Raw genomic sequence first — 13611 nt, 5'->3', positions numbered from 1 at the left:
AGAGAAAGTGAGAGAAAGTGAGAGAAAGTGAGAGAAAGTGAGAGAAAGTGAGAGAAAGTGAGAGAAAGTGTGAGAAGTGAATTGGGCATAACATTTTATGCTGCAGGTAAAGATGGTAATCTAGGCTTTTGTAAACGATGGGGAATTTCTTGCGAACTTTCTATCGCCCAAGAATTGATTATATAAGCATATTTATTACTCTGCTTCTATCATATTAGAATAAACGTCCACTATAGCCTTATCCAAAAGGGCTTAGATTATGGGAATTGACTTAAAGGCAGACAAAGAATAAGACAAATGCTCAAATGAGCCTTTTAATTCCTTCCCTCACTCACTCTTCACACATTTTGGAGACCTATTGTATGCCTGTCTTTGTTCTCAGCACGAGAATGCAGAGTGAATAAGACATACGTCTGCCCTTATGGAGGTATAGCAAAGGTTAATGAAGCAAGACGGAGAACACTCAAGGCAAGGAGACTTAAGTGCTATCTATTTGATAGTGACAGTTCTCTAACTACACTCAGTTTCTTAGGTGAGGCATCTTCCATGCAGTCCATTTCACAGACTGAGTTTCCTCATTGGCGCACCTCTTTGCCATCCATCAATAGGCTTCAAAGTATGCGAGCTGAAAATTCACACAGATGCATTTTTAAGGAAGCCATATCTGCTTTCCAGGTTCACATATGACATCCCTGAATCAAACATAAATGAGAGATTTATTTGGCTACTGGTGAGAATTTAGGCATAGGTAACAGAGAATATTGAGGACATTCTATAATTATTATGATATTTGTTTCCCCACAAATCTGGCAAAATATGTTACTAAAACACCAGAAAATGTAGGATCTTGTGAGCAGAAAAAATTTACAGAACCCAACAAGTTTTACTGATGAGGAAATTGAACCTCAAGTGATTAAATTATGTCTCCAGAATCACCAGCTATTAAGTGCTAGAGTTGCAAACAATAACAAGTCATTTAATCCTCCCAATAATCTTTTAATTTAGGCACTGTTCTTATTATTCTTTCAAAAATAAGGTAACTGATATCCAGAAAATACAAGTTAGTCGCCTAGGGCCACATGGCTAATAACTATCAGAGCCAGGATTTCACCCCGGAGACTTGAGAGTCCATATTTTTAACCCTACACTATTCTGCTTCTCCAAGAATAACTGTCACCATTTCCTGACTTTTCTTTATTCAACCTCTCCCCATTTATGTCTGCTTTTTCATTATACTGTGGTGCTAAATGCACATATGTACTAATACACACATTCACACACACACACACACACCATAAAACATTTTAAACATAGGAATGTGTGTGTATATCTATATCATCTATGTCTATATCTACTTTGCTTCTCAGTGTGTCTGCAGAATCACGATTGATAAATGAATCAGCTCAGAGAGCAAAGAGGCTGATTCTTTTTTATCATCAGCCAGAAAAATCTTCCTTTAGGCATTCTAAGCAGAAGGCAAGATGAACAGGGTGCTAATTTGCTCTAGCCCCATCAGCCTGCTGTCTTTTGTTGGGGGCCAACAAGGAAAGAGGTTAGATTGTGCATGACAATATGGTCCACTGGCCTGATTACAAGGCTCCAAGAGCGCTTTTGCAGCATGAACATATGGACATTTTACAATATTTACAAGGGGAAATGTACACTGAATAGCATACAGGTTACAAATGGTTTCGTGTTAGAAGCCTCTTTAATTTCTTCCCATAGATATTATTGCTCATCATCATCTTAGACATAATTTAATAATTTAAAGAAGTATTTTACTTAATTATAATCTGAACTATGATTTTTCTAGAGGAAAATATAAGAAATACCATTAGAGAAATCGTTTAATGGAAAGAACATTGGTCTTGGAGTCAGAAATCATGGAGTCGAGTCTCATTTCAGCCTTGCACATTAATTGCCCCTTCTTTATACCTGGAGAAAATCAACCCATCAGGCACCCTAGTTTCGCTTTAAGTTAAAGTGAATTTCACTTTAAAGTAATGCTTTCAAAACTCAAGTCAGGCCTCAATACTGCCTGGAATTTCAACTGTTTCTCTATAACAAGCTCATTTTTCCACTCTCTGAGACCTCGTTTTTTATACATTCTCTCTTCGTAAACTTTATATACCACTCATATCCCCTTACTCTCAGTCCTATACCTCACTGAGAAAGTGGAAACCACGGAGAGGAGCCTACTCCATCTTTTGTCTAAAGGGCAGTCCCTTCACAATTGCGCTGAATCCCACACTCTTTCACCTACCCAAGTGTTTTGCTCTTTCAGTTGCGCCCTTTTTCTTTTGCAACATTATTTTCTCCTTCTCCATTTCTGTTAGCTTACAAATATTATATTCTATCTTCACACTATATATCTCTCCATTTCTACTCTAATGTCTCTGCTCTCCTCACTGACAAAACCATGCGAAGGCTGTCGATCAGATTTCTTCTTCCCATCATTCCTGTTTCTCCTTATCCTATAATGGACTTCAGTCTATCCACTCCACTGATTTTGCTTTTGTCAGGGTCACCAGTGACTTCTCTGTGCCTAACTTAATGATCAACCATCAGTCTTTATCTTACATGGTTGGCCACTCCATCTTTGTTTGAACATATTTTCTTGTCTTTTGTAACTTCACATTTAAGCTGCTTTTCCTTCTACCTCATTGACTTATCTTTCTTACTCTCTTTCACTAGCTCCTACTTTGTGGGACCCCAAAACCTTAGTCCTAGGTTCTCTTCTCTTTTCCTACATTCATTAAGTTCTACATAATCCTTGATTTTCAGTTTTTTTTTCTATCTTTGCACTATTTTTATTTTCTTCACATATACCATTTATCAAAACCTGATCAGAAATAGTTTGTGGTGGATAAGATTTGAAAGGCAGTTTTTGATCAGATTTTATAGGCCTTAATTATATATTCAGTTTTATGCACTCTATCTTATAGTTATCAAAGTCCCAAAGATGATTTTTTTACAGTAGGTTAAATTTGTGAAAACAGGAATAGCATATGGGAGGCAAAATGTATCATTTACAAAGTTGAGCATTGTAATGCCTTGATATAAGGTAAGCAGCACCTGAATTAGATATTTAGTGAGAATAGTAATGTAACAAAGTAATGGACAATGAAAGACACCAAAGAAGACATGACAAGAGTTGGCAAATGACTGAATATGAGAGCTGAAGAAAAGAGGAGTACCTCCCATGATTCTTAATACACATGACTTGGAGAATAAGGTGTTAATATTGGTAATGAACTCATTTCTCTTGAGGGACTAACTCCAGCATTGAAGCTAAATTTACTCTCATGGCTACACTTAAATTGGCGTGAAGATATATTGGTCTGAGTTCTTTTATGAAATGAGCTCTAAAAACTATTCTTGTATTCAGACTCACCATTTATTCTGTTTTGATCTTTCTACTGTAGCTAAAGATCACTTTGTGCCTTTTCTTTGTTTCTGGCCAAAGGCTATTACAAAAGCAATGAAATTATGACCTAGTTCGGTGGGCAGAAAGAGGACAGTCCAGAGGGAAAACTGATTTGGGCCAGCAGATGTTGTTTTAGACATGTAAGGTTTAAGGAAATGTCAAGATTTCCTGGTGGAATTGGCAGTTACGGAGGTGGAGCACGAGCTCAGAGAACACTCTGCATGGTGAATGCAGTCTGGACAGTCATCCAGGATGTAATGACCCTGAGCCATAGCTAGGAGCAGTGTTCTAAGGTTTGAGGCTTGAGATTACACTTCACAACCAGCAGAGGAAATAAAGCCAATCAAAACGACACATGAGTTGTAGGCAGGAAGTTAGGTGGGAAAAAAAAAGAGAATGAATAGCCAAGGAGACATTTTGCTAAGCTGAGAGGGCTTGACTATGCTGAATTCTGGGGAGAGTTCTCAAAAATAAAGACACAGGATTTCGCAGTGATAAGGTTGACCTTGGAGAGTACACTTTCAGTCTAGTGGTAGGGGTGGGAGTCTTATTGGAAAAGATGAGTCGATAATGAAGAAAAAGATGAAGAAAAGAAAGGAGGAATAGCTCTAAGGGGTTGTATTTTCAGGAGAAAGTATTTTTAAAACAGCATTATTAAGTTATTTTTTGTCATGGGAAAACGGTACACATTTATTATAAAGATTAAAAATACAAAAACGTACAAAGCAGAAAGTAAAAAAAAAAATCACAGAGCAACAATACAGAAAAATAACCACCATTGTTTTATACACATACTTGCAGACAGTTGTCTATGCATATATTTATGTTGTTTTTAGTTATCCATGCCTCATCTGTATGGTTCAAATCTTAACACCAGACATGAAAAAATGACCTCATTTGTTATGCATATGGGAAAAAAGGGAAATATAGAAATGGCATCAATCACACAATATTATCAATTCATTCTCCCTCCCCATTGGCCCTTGATAGATGACTCATGAGTTGAAAATCCTTTCCAATGGGATGAATGTTAATTGTAGTTAATACAAAGTTAATGTCTCTCTCCGGACCATGCTTGCGTTGTATGGATCCCTGTTACCCACTCTTCTTTTTTTCTGTCTCAGGGTGATCAAGAAGAGTAGCGTTTGGTTTGAGAGAATCATCCCGAGGTCTTGGGTGTGTTCTCAGCTTCTGTAACCAGGGCTTAAAACACTTAACAGCAGTCCCTCTCAGTGTGAAGGTTGGATCATAATTGCATACTCAGAGTAGAATCAGCCTTCCACTGGCTCCTTTCCTTAAGGCTGCCGCATCACATGTGAGGACCTTATGTCTTACTGGCTTATTTCCTAAGATCCAGGCAAAGAAGAGAGTGTCTAAAATGATCGATTCAGCTACTTTATCATTCTTAGGGAGACAAGTTTAATAAATCAGAACATTCCTCTGGCAGGGTCCTCTTGACCAAATACTGTGCAGTATTTTGATTCATGATATAGAAATGACCAAATCATTGTAGCTCCCTGAATACTTGCCTTTGACTATATTAGACTGAAGAAGAAATATATCTGTAGAAGAAGAAGCTCCTGTACAGGCTGGAAGCTGTATCACAGTTTTGATTCCAATCCTTGAGTTTAGATAATCACAAACAGAACTTTACGGAATATTTTCTATAAATGTATATGCATAAACTATTATACATATAGAATTATACTGTATGTTATTTTGTAACCCGCTTATTTTCATTTCATGGTATGTCCACATGCCAATAAATATAGATTTGCATTATCACTTTTAATGGCAATATAATCTTCCATAATTTATTTCACAAACGTTTCATTGATGGCTACTTAGGGTATTTCTAAGATTTTACCAGAACAAGTAACAATGGGGAAAATTTCCTTGTGCGTTCAGTTTTTCTCTTGTGCAATTAGTTTCTTGGGCTAATTTCCTGGAATTGTGATTTTTGAGGTCAAGCAACTAGCAACATGCTTTGTTGAGTGTGTAAAGAAAGGAATGTTTTTATTATTGGCATAAAAGTAAGTGAATATAATTTTGTAGCGTGTCATTTAACAAAATGCAATAAAATGGAAGAATTATTTTATAATTTTTCCCCTTTATTTGGGTTTATTCTTTTTTAAATTTGATCAGTTTCAAGTGTACAGTACATTGGTTAGACATTTATATAGTTTATAGAACGATACCCCTGATTGCTCTTTCTCTCCTCTGGCTCTCCACCTAGCCATTCCATTACTGCTGACTGCATTCCCTATGCCGTGTTCCTCATCCCCGTGACCATCTATCAACTACTAATTTGGAATTATTATAGAATTCTATTTTAAAATATAATACACAGAAAAAGACATAAAACGTATGTAAAGTTTAGTAAATATTTGTATAGTGAACGACATTGTAATAACTAACTGAGGTCAAAAAAACAAATTACTGTCACCCTACACCTGACCATTCGTAGCATTGCTTCTCCCACAGAGGTAATCATAGCTTTATTATGGTGCTACATATATGTGTGCACCTCTAAGCAATATAGATCAGGGGTTTCCATACTATAGCTCACATGTGGAATCCGACCTTTTCTTTTCTTTTCTTTTCTTTTTTTTTTTTTTTTTTTGGTAAACAGTTTTATTGAAACATAGTCATGCCCCCTTGACTTTGTACTCTCTGGTGGTTTTCATGTCACAATGCCTGATTTGAGTCGTTGAGGTAGAGACCTTATGGCTCACAAGATCTAAAATATCTACTATCTTTTCCTTTACAGAAAAGGTTTGTTGATGGCTGATATAGATTAGTTTTGCCTGTTTGAACTTTATATGAAGAGAATCATACAGCATATAGCCTTTGTGACTTGCTTTTTTCCCTTTCTTCATTATATTTGTAAGGTTCATCCATGGCAGGCCATTGTATTCTAATGCTTAAAAGCCATTTTATAGTTCACTCTATTATTAACCTCAGAAAACCATATAAACACTGATTTTTTTAATATCAAGTGACCGTAAGGTAAGTGTTAAATTTCTTCTGATCTGAATTAGCATTGCAATGAATAGCAATGTATAATGGATTGAAAATAAGGTATTAAATTTTTTTGGAAAATAATTACTGATCATAAAATGTTAACATTTATTTGACAATGCATTTTTTTTTTAGGTGAGGCAACCCTTGGTTGACCTCACAGATTGTATGGAACTTGTCAGTTTACAATCCCTTATTTTTTAAAATTTTTACGCCTACAGCACCTGGTCTTCCTAGGTGGTCTCCCATCCAAGTACTAACCAGGCCTGACCCTGCTTAGCTTCCGAGATCAGATGGGATCGGGCTTGTTCAGGGTAGCATGGCTGTAGATGACAATGCATTTTTTAATGAGATGCATGGAATTGTTTCTACACCTCCCATTCATTCTTATAAACATACATGATTTTATTAATTGCTAGAATGAGACAGGGTTCAGTATCAATTCTGTCTTTATTTTTTGTTTTTATGGATGAAAGTGCCAAAGAGACATTTTCTCATAAATGAATATATGATAATGGATGGAGATGTTTTTCTCTTATAGCAATTTCACTCAATTCTTTAAATTCTTTGTGAGTTACGTATTCAAAATAATATGCTTTATGTATTATACACCAAAAGTTATATATTATATATAATTATATGACAACTGCAAATCATTCTTCAATTTTGTTTAAAATAAAGTGTTGAAGTTTAGCTGAGTTGTGAAAGAATTTGCTACCAATTCATTAGAGTTGTCCATATTCTCAAGCCTGTTATCAATATTTCTAATTATGTTCTTGCCCTTGAGGTGGTTTCCTCAACTCTCTCCTCTCTCCTGCCCTCTCCTCTCCTGTCCTTTCCTGTCCTCTCCTTCCCTCCTCTCCCCTCCCCTCCTCACTCCCTTCCTTACCCTTCTCCTCTCCTCACCTTTTCTTAATATATAGAACACAGATATAGAAAGTACACAAAATGAGTACATGAGAACATTACCACCCAACATAATATACCCCTACATGTGCCCTGTCCCAATTACCACTCTCTTCTTCCCTCAGACTACAGCTTAACAAAATCGAGACATCTCTCTATTTATAGGAAGCCACTAAGCGACCATTGGAGAAATTGAGATCAAAGACACTCAGACTAAGAAGGAATATATGATAAAGCAAGATCTTGAAGAAGGCAGAAGGGAGTAGAATCAGATAAATTCTATATTATTAAGAAGTGTTTGTCTTAGAAAGGAGGAGTTTCTTTTCCTTTTAGTCAGAGAAGGAAGACTTCAAGTTCCTTCAGCTAGCACTTAACAAAGATATATTAAGTCCCTATTAATTGGCAATACTGAAGAAAGCACTAGAGAGATTTTTGAAGAGAAAAACGAGCTGTACTTAGGCTCTCCTGTTAGATGAACTTCATCTCAAGAATAAAGAGATAAGGTCATAAGTTCTCCGTGAGAGCTGTTTAAGGAAGGGCAGATTTGGACATTCAAGGAGTGTGAACAAGATTTCAAAAAGCTGCAGTGGGGAAAGCCCTAAGGAATCAACACATTTTCTTTGCAGGGCTCTGGGAAGAACCAAGCCTAGTGTTTTGTTTTGGAAGCTAAGCTTGGAATACTCATATCATACATCACAGTGAATCTTATTGATTCTAGTTTAAAAATTACACCTGCCATGGAGTTGTGCCAAAATACGCATAGCAAATTAAAGCACCAAAACCAATAAAACATAACAAGAGCTGAATGCTGCAAACTCAATTGCTTATTAAAAAACCATTAGCCTTAAAATGTTAGCTTGTCAGAAAACAATTCTCTTCTACCACCGTCAGCTTTGAAGGTCAGCTAATTGGAAATATATAGAATTGAGACAGGCAGGGAATTCAATAAAGCAGACCCTGCCTTGAAGAAACTTTACTTCAGGCCCTCGCTGGTGGAATTAGAAAGGTGTCATCAGGCACATGCCCACAGATCAGAGCTCTTATTAAGCAAGTAACAATTCTGGTATTTTGAGTTCACCTGTAATAAGTCATCTTTTTAAATATCCTATTTGATATATTTTAATATGTCTCTTTTAGAGTGCTAAAAAATACTAGGATACTTGAACACTTTAGAAATGAAAATATCCAAATAAGCTCACCAGTGAGCTTTCTTTCATCTTTTACTTTTGGCAAGGCAGCTTTGTTTTTTTTTATTTTTTCTTTCAGTTCTTTCTTTGTGTTCTCTGAAGATTAATCTTTGTTTTTGATTTTGGATTTGTTAGTGCAGTGTGATTACTGAGGTCTTAATCAACATTCAAGCTGACCGAAAACAGTGGAGCCTGCTATTATCTATTGTGCTGAGAGAGAGATGTTTATTTGTAAATGCTCTGGGCTGTCTGAAGACTTGGGAGAAGAGGCCTTTGAAACTGATGTGAATGGCAGAGGGTAGCTTTACATCCTTAAGGCCGAATGAACTGCAGAGGGGACTTGGGAAAAGTTATGAGATCATTGAATAGAACATGAAAAGGGATCTGTTTGACTTCAAATGTGATGCTTTTTGGTTACCATTGACTGAATCATACAGTTTGAATTGGAAAAGATTTTATAAGTCATTCCATCTGGTGATACACTAACACTACTTTCTGTACTGACACAACCTTGGGATGGTATTTTCACCAATCCATGGGAGACTTATAAAATAAAATAAGACAGTGCGGAGAGGTTTTCTATGAAACTAGATTTGTTATTAATCTTGATATGTTATTACTATTCTTTGGTCCTAAAGTAGTCTTTCTTCTATGAGATGGTGGCTGTACATTGTGAGATTTTAAAAATGTCCATGGTTGACAAAATAAAAGATTGGTGGTTCCCTAATAGATTTTATAAATTGTCCTGAATGATGAAATAACATTCTGGGGCCACTACACTGGCTTTTGAAGGTAGAGAAAGAGACTGAGTTTGCTTCCCACCTCGTCATTTACTATTTGGTTACATCAAATTAAGCAGTCTGTATTCTAAAATTTGGGGCAGGGCTGACAGGAAGCTACACTAGAATTTAGGCAACAGACAGTTTGGTGAGTAAGATCTCAGTTTTCCTTCAGCCTTCTCTTCCTCCGTTCTGCTCAGTATCTTTCCTTCCCTCAACATTCTACAATGTCCTTCTGGTCCTTATTTTATCTTCTCCCTCAAATAGAACCCAACTTGGGAAAGAATCAGCCTTGAGTCATTTATCCAACTCAGATGCAAGGTGAGCATGAAGCAGAGGTTCTAGGATGTATCATCCTTACTCCCAGATTTATTTTCTCGTGCACACCAATCTCTCCCTCGCTACCAGTTCTACATACAGATGAGATCTAAATTCTTACACCACTTTAACAAACTGCAACTTGCCCTGTTCCATAGCGCCCTCTAGCTACTCCCTCATTTCTTTTCTCTACTAAACATACTGTACCCACTTCCCTTGTTTTTTCTCACTCACTTTTCAGTTCACAGCAATTTTGTTTTTTCCTCATTCAACTGGAACTGCTTTCATCAAGGTCAGCAATAGCATCTGTGCTTCTAAAACTAATGGTCGACTTACCATTTTCATCTTATTCAACTTCTCAGCATCAGTTAACATACTAGCAGCTCTCTCTTCTTCAAACAGATAAATATACTGATTGTCCCACTTCAGAGCCTTTGCATTGGGTTTTCCTTATTCTTCAGTGCTTGCTTTTTCTGATATCTCCTTTAGATCTTCAATATAATATTTCCTTAGAGAGGTCTTCACTTAATGCCCAATATAAAGTAGTGCTGTCTATCATCCCGGTCATCACTAATACCTGTTGTTCTCTTTTGGCATCTCCAAACTTCCTTTGCAGCACTCTGTTAATTATTTGTATCTTTTACTTATTGTCTGTCTCAGTAGATGAAGCTATATGAAGGCAAGGACCATTCATTGCTAAATTCATTACTGTACTTCCAGAACCCAACACAATGCTTGATGTGTAATAGCCATTTAATAAAGATTTGTTTAATAATTTGACGGATAGATGAATGCTATTAGTCTCACAATCTGTTTAGTAGTCTCAATTTGAAAATATATGCTAAGTCCATTACACTTTATCTCTGTAATCATTCTAGCATCTGTCTCTTCCTTTCGATCCTTCCAGTTCCCTTGCCCAAGTCACCATTACTTCTTATTTTAACAATTTAATAAAACTCATGACTCATCTTGCCTCTTCTCTTTCCAATCCTATATATTGCAGTTAGGCTTATAATCTTCTTGAACCTCAGATCTTATCATTTTCATATGCAAAAAAAAATGACTCTGCTTTGTTTAGAGAGTTTCTTTTGAACTTTCTATCCTGGCATTTATGGCCCTTGAAGACACGGCTCTAATCTCTCTCACTATAAGTGATCATGACATACCCTGGATTTACTTCTTTTTCATGTACCTTTCTTGCGGAACTTTTATGACTTGGTGTAGAGTTATTATGCCATTTTGGTAGAATGAGAGCACCTTGAGTTTGGATACATGCTGTTTTCTAATCTCATCACTTAGCACTGTTCTTGATATATAGTAAGGTCTATAAATATTTCTTGTATAAATCATTACATGACCCTCTTCTTGCAGTTCTATGTTCAGGATCAAACAGTACAGAAAATAAGAAATAATTGATTGCAAACCCATATAATATTTGGACATAACTAAAATTAAAATCCTGGATGCTGTATATTTTAAGGCAATGGATGGCTTATTAGCTGTTGTAATGTTAAATATTTTTACACAACTAATCCTTATGGCTTCCTGAGCCAAAATAGCAAAAATCTTGTCCTCAGAAACTGTCCAGCTAAAAGGCCATCCAATTAATCATAAGACCCTTAGCAAAACCTGTTGATGCATGTAGCTTTTTTGCCAGACAGATCTGCAAGATATAAAGAGAACGATAGCCTCAGGCAGCACACTCAGAAGATGAGACTCTAAAATGTGAAAAAGCCCACTCTGAACATTTCCAGCACAGATTGGCTGCCTGCAGGTCCTGACATTGACCCCCAAGCATACTGTTTCAGACTCCCTTCACCACCCCCATAGTCCCTCAGGCGATATTGTTGGTAGTTTAGCAAAAGAATTCAAATGGCCGCACACATACTTTTAAATGTTTTTAAAAATTAACTTTTGAATTTTATAATGCTGCATGAAAACACTGTCATAAAATTAAAGCTAGAGTAGCAGGTGGGAATTTATTTTTGTGGAGTATTTTTCTTAATATAGTTCTCAATTCTAGCTGCAAATTAAAGTTACCTGGAGAGCTTTCAAAAATTTAGATGACTAGGCTCCACCCCTACATATTCTAATTGGTCTGGGGAGGATCTCAAGCATGGCATGCTTTTTTGAAAGTTCTCCAGTTAAATATAATCTCCTGTCAGTGTTAAGAACCACTGCGACTTATTGAAGGTTGATCCTGTGCTGTAGGTTATTAAGGAGTAAAATAATTGATATTCAGGGGATTTTGGTTTCATTCTAACATGTTTTTTTCTCTCATAAAGCTGTAAAGCTTGAGATGTGAGTAGTACACACACTCAACACCTACAGTGAATGCCAGTGCAACTCCACACTCACAGAATATCAATTAGTATTCCATCGGGCACTAGCTGTTCCAGTTATAGCGTTTAAACAGTTAAGAGAGGGTTGACATGCCAAGTGTAATCTCCATCAGTTATGGTCTAGTCTCTGAGTAAACAAAGTACCTGACTGACATTCGAGATACTTTGCACTTTATCCTTGCTTGTCTTATCTTTTATTTTCATCTTATGCCATGCCTGATTCTCTTTTCACATTGAATTATGTTACAGTACCTCCAATAATGCACAGGCTTTTGAAGTCTGCATGCTTTTGCACATACTGTTTCCTCTCTTTGGACTCTCTTCTTGTCTGCCTAAAAAATTTCTCCTCATCCTTCTATACCAAGAGCTCTTAATGATGTACATTCTAAGTTAGTAAATAAAATACACATGCATGTGTATGTGTGTTATATGTATTGTTAATGGAAGAAATGTCATAGATTTAATTACATCCCCAAAAAAGTGTTTTAAAGACACCCTTGCGGAAAAGGCTTTTTTCTCTGGGTGATCTTGGAGTCAGGTCAAATAAAGACATCCTTGACGTCTTACATGGAAATACCAGATGCCAAATGAGGAGAATTTTCTGAGACGAGCCTTTGGAGGATTTTGTATTAGTCTGCTAGGGCTGCCAAAACAAAATACTGTAGAGTAGGTGCCTTAAACGTTAGAAATTTATTTTCTCATGATTCTGGAGGCTTGAAGTCCAAGATCAAGGTACTGCACATTTTGTTTCTGATGAGGACTCCTTCTTGGCTTGCAGATGAGTACTTACAGATGGCTGTTCCCTTACATGGCCTTTTCTCTGTGTGCCTGTGGAGAGTGAGACAGCGCACTCTCTGATATCCCTTTTCCTAAGGACACTGATCCTGTTGGATCAGGGCCCCATCTTTATGACCTCATTTAACCTTAATTACCTTTCCAAAGCCTCTATTTCCAAATACGGCCAAACTGGTAATTTGGGCTTTAACACATGAATTTTGGAGGTGTGTACAGTCCTTCAGTTCAGAACAGATCTCTAGCTCTGTTCTGTCCTCTCAAGTGGCTTCTAGGATGCTGATTTTCACTGTGATTGTCGACTGTTGTTTTTCATGGATAGCATGGGATTGGAGCAGAAGTGGTGACAATAAAGCTATAATGCAACAAAGCTTACTGTTAGTTGCATGATTTAGTTGTTTTTCCTCAATAAATGCTCCCTCAATTGCTATAAGCCTTTCGTCAATTTCCATAGTTCTGAAAACATTGATTTTGGTAATGTTGTCAGCATTTTGTGGCTTTTATGGAGATACTTTTCAGAAATCATAACTCCGCTGTATTCACTGACAGTCACTTATTTTGTTATTAAAACAGTGCTAACATATCACTCTGATACCCATTTCTGTATCAAGTATTTATTGACACAGTGATGGGGCTTGACAAGCCACCTCAGATCATGATGGCCTAATAACCATTTATTTCACATGTTACTTATTGGGTTTGGGTTATGTTGGATGAACTTGTTGGGCTCACTTATGCCTCGTGATTGGTTGGTCGTTGCCCAAGCTAGGATAGCCGCAGCTGGCCTGACAGGCTCTGCTCTATGTCATTCTATATTAGTCCAAATCAGGCATCTTCTC

The 13611-nt window shown here is 36.8% G+C and overlaps 1 non-coding gene across 1 annotated transcript; it reads right to left on the bottom strand.

The window, feature by feature from the left end:
• Nucleotides 1–6660: 6660 nt before the first annotated feature.
• LOC120613089 (5S ribosomal RNA) lies at nucleotides 6661–6779 on the bottom strand. The gene has a single exon (XR_005655597.1). It is a non-coding gene; the product is annotated as a 5S ribosomal RNA (ribosomal RNA).
• Nucleotides 6780–13611: the final 6832 nt, after the last annotated feature.

This window comes from Pteropus medius, unplaced genomic scaffold, assembly GCF_902729225.1.
Source record: "Pteropus medius unplaced genomic scaffold, Ma_sr-lr_union100, whole genome shotgun sequence".
Taxonomy (NCBI): domain Eukaryota; kingdom Metazoa; phylum Chordata; class Mammalia; order Chiroptera; family Pteropodidae; genus Pteropus; species Pteropus medius.
The sequence above is the reverse complement of the archived record's forward strand: the minus strand, read 5'-3'. Positions and strand labels throughout refer to the sequence as shown.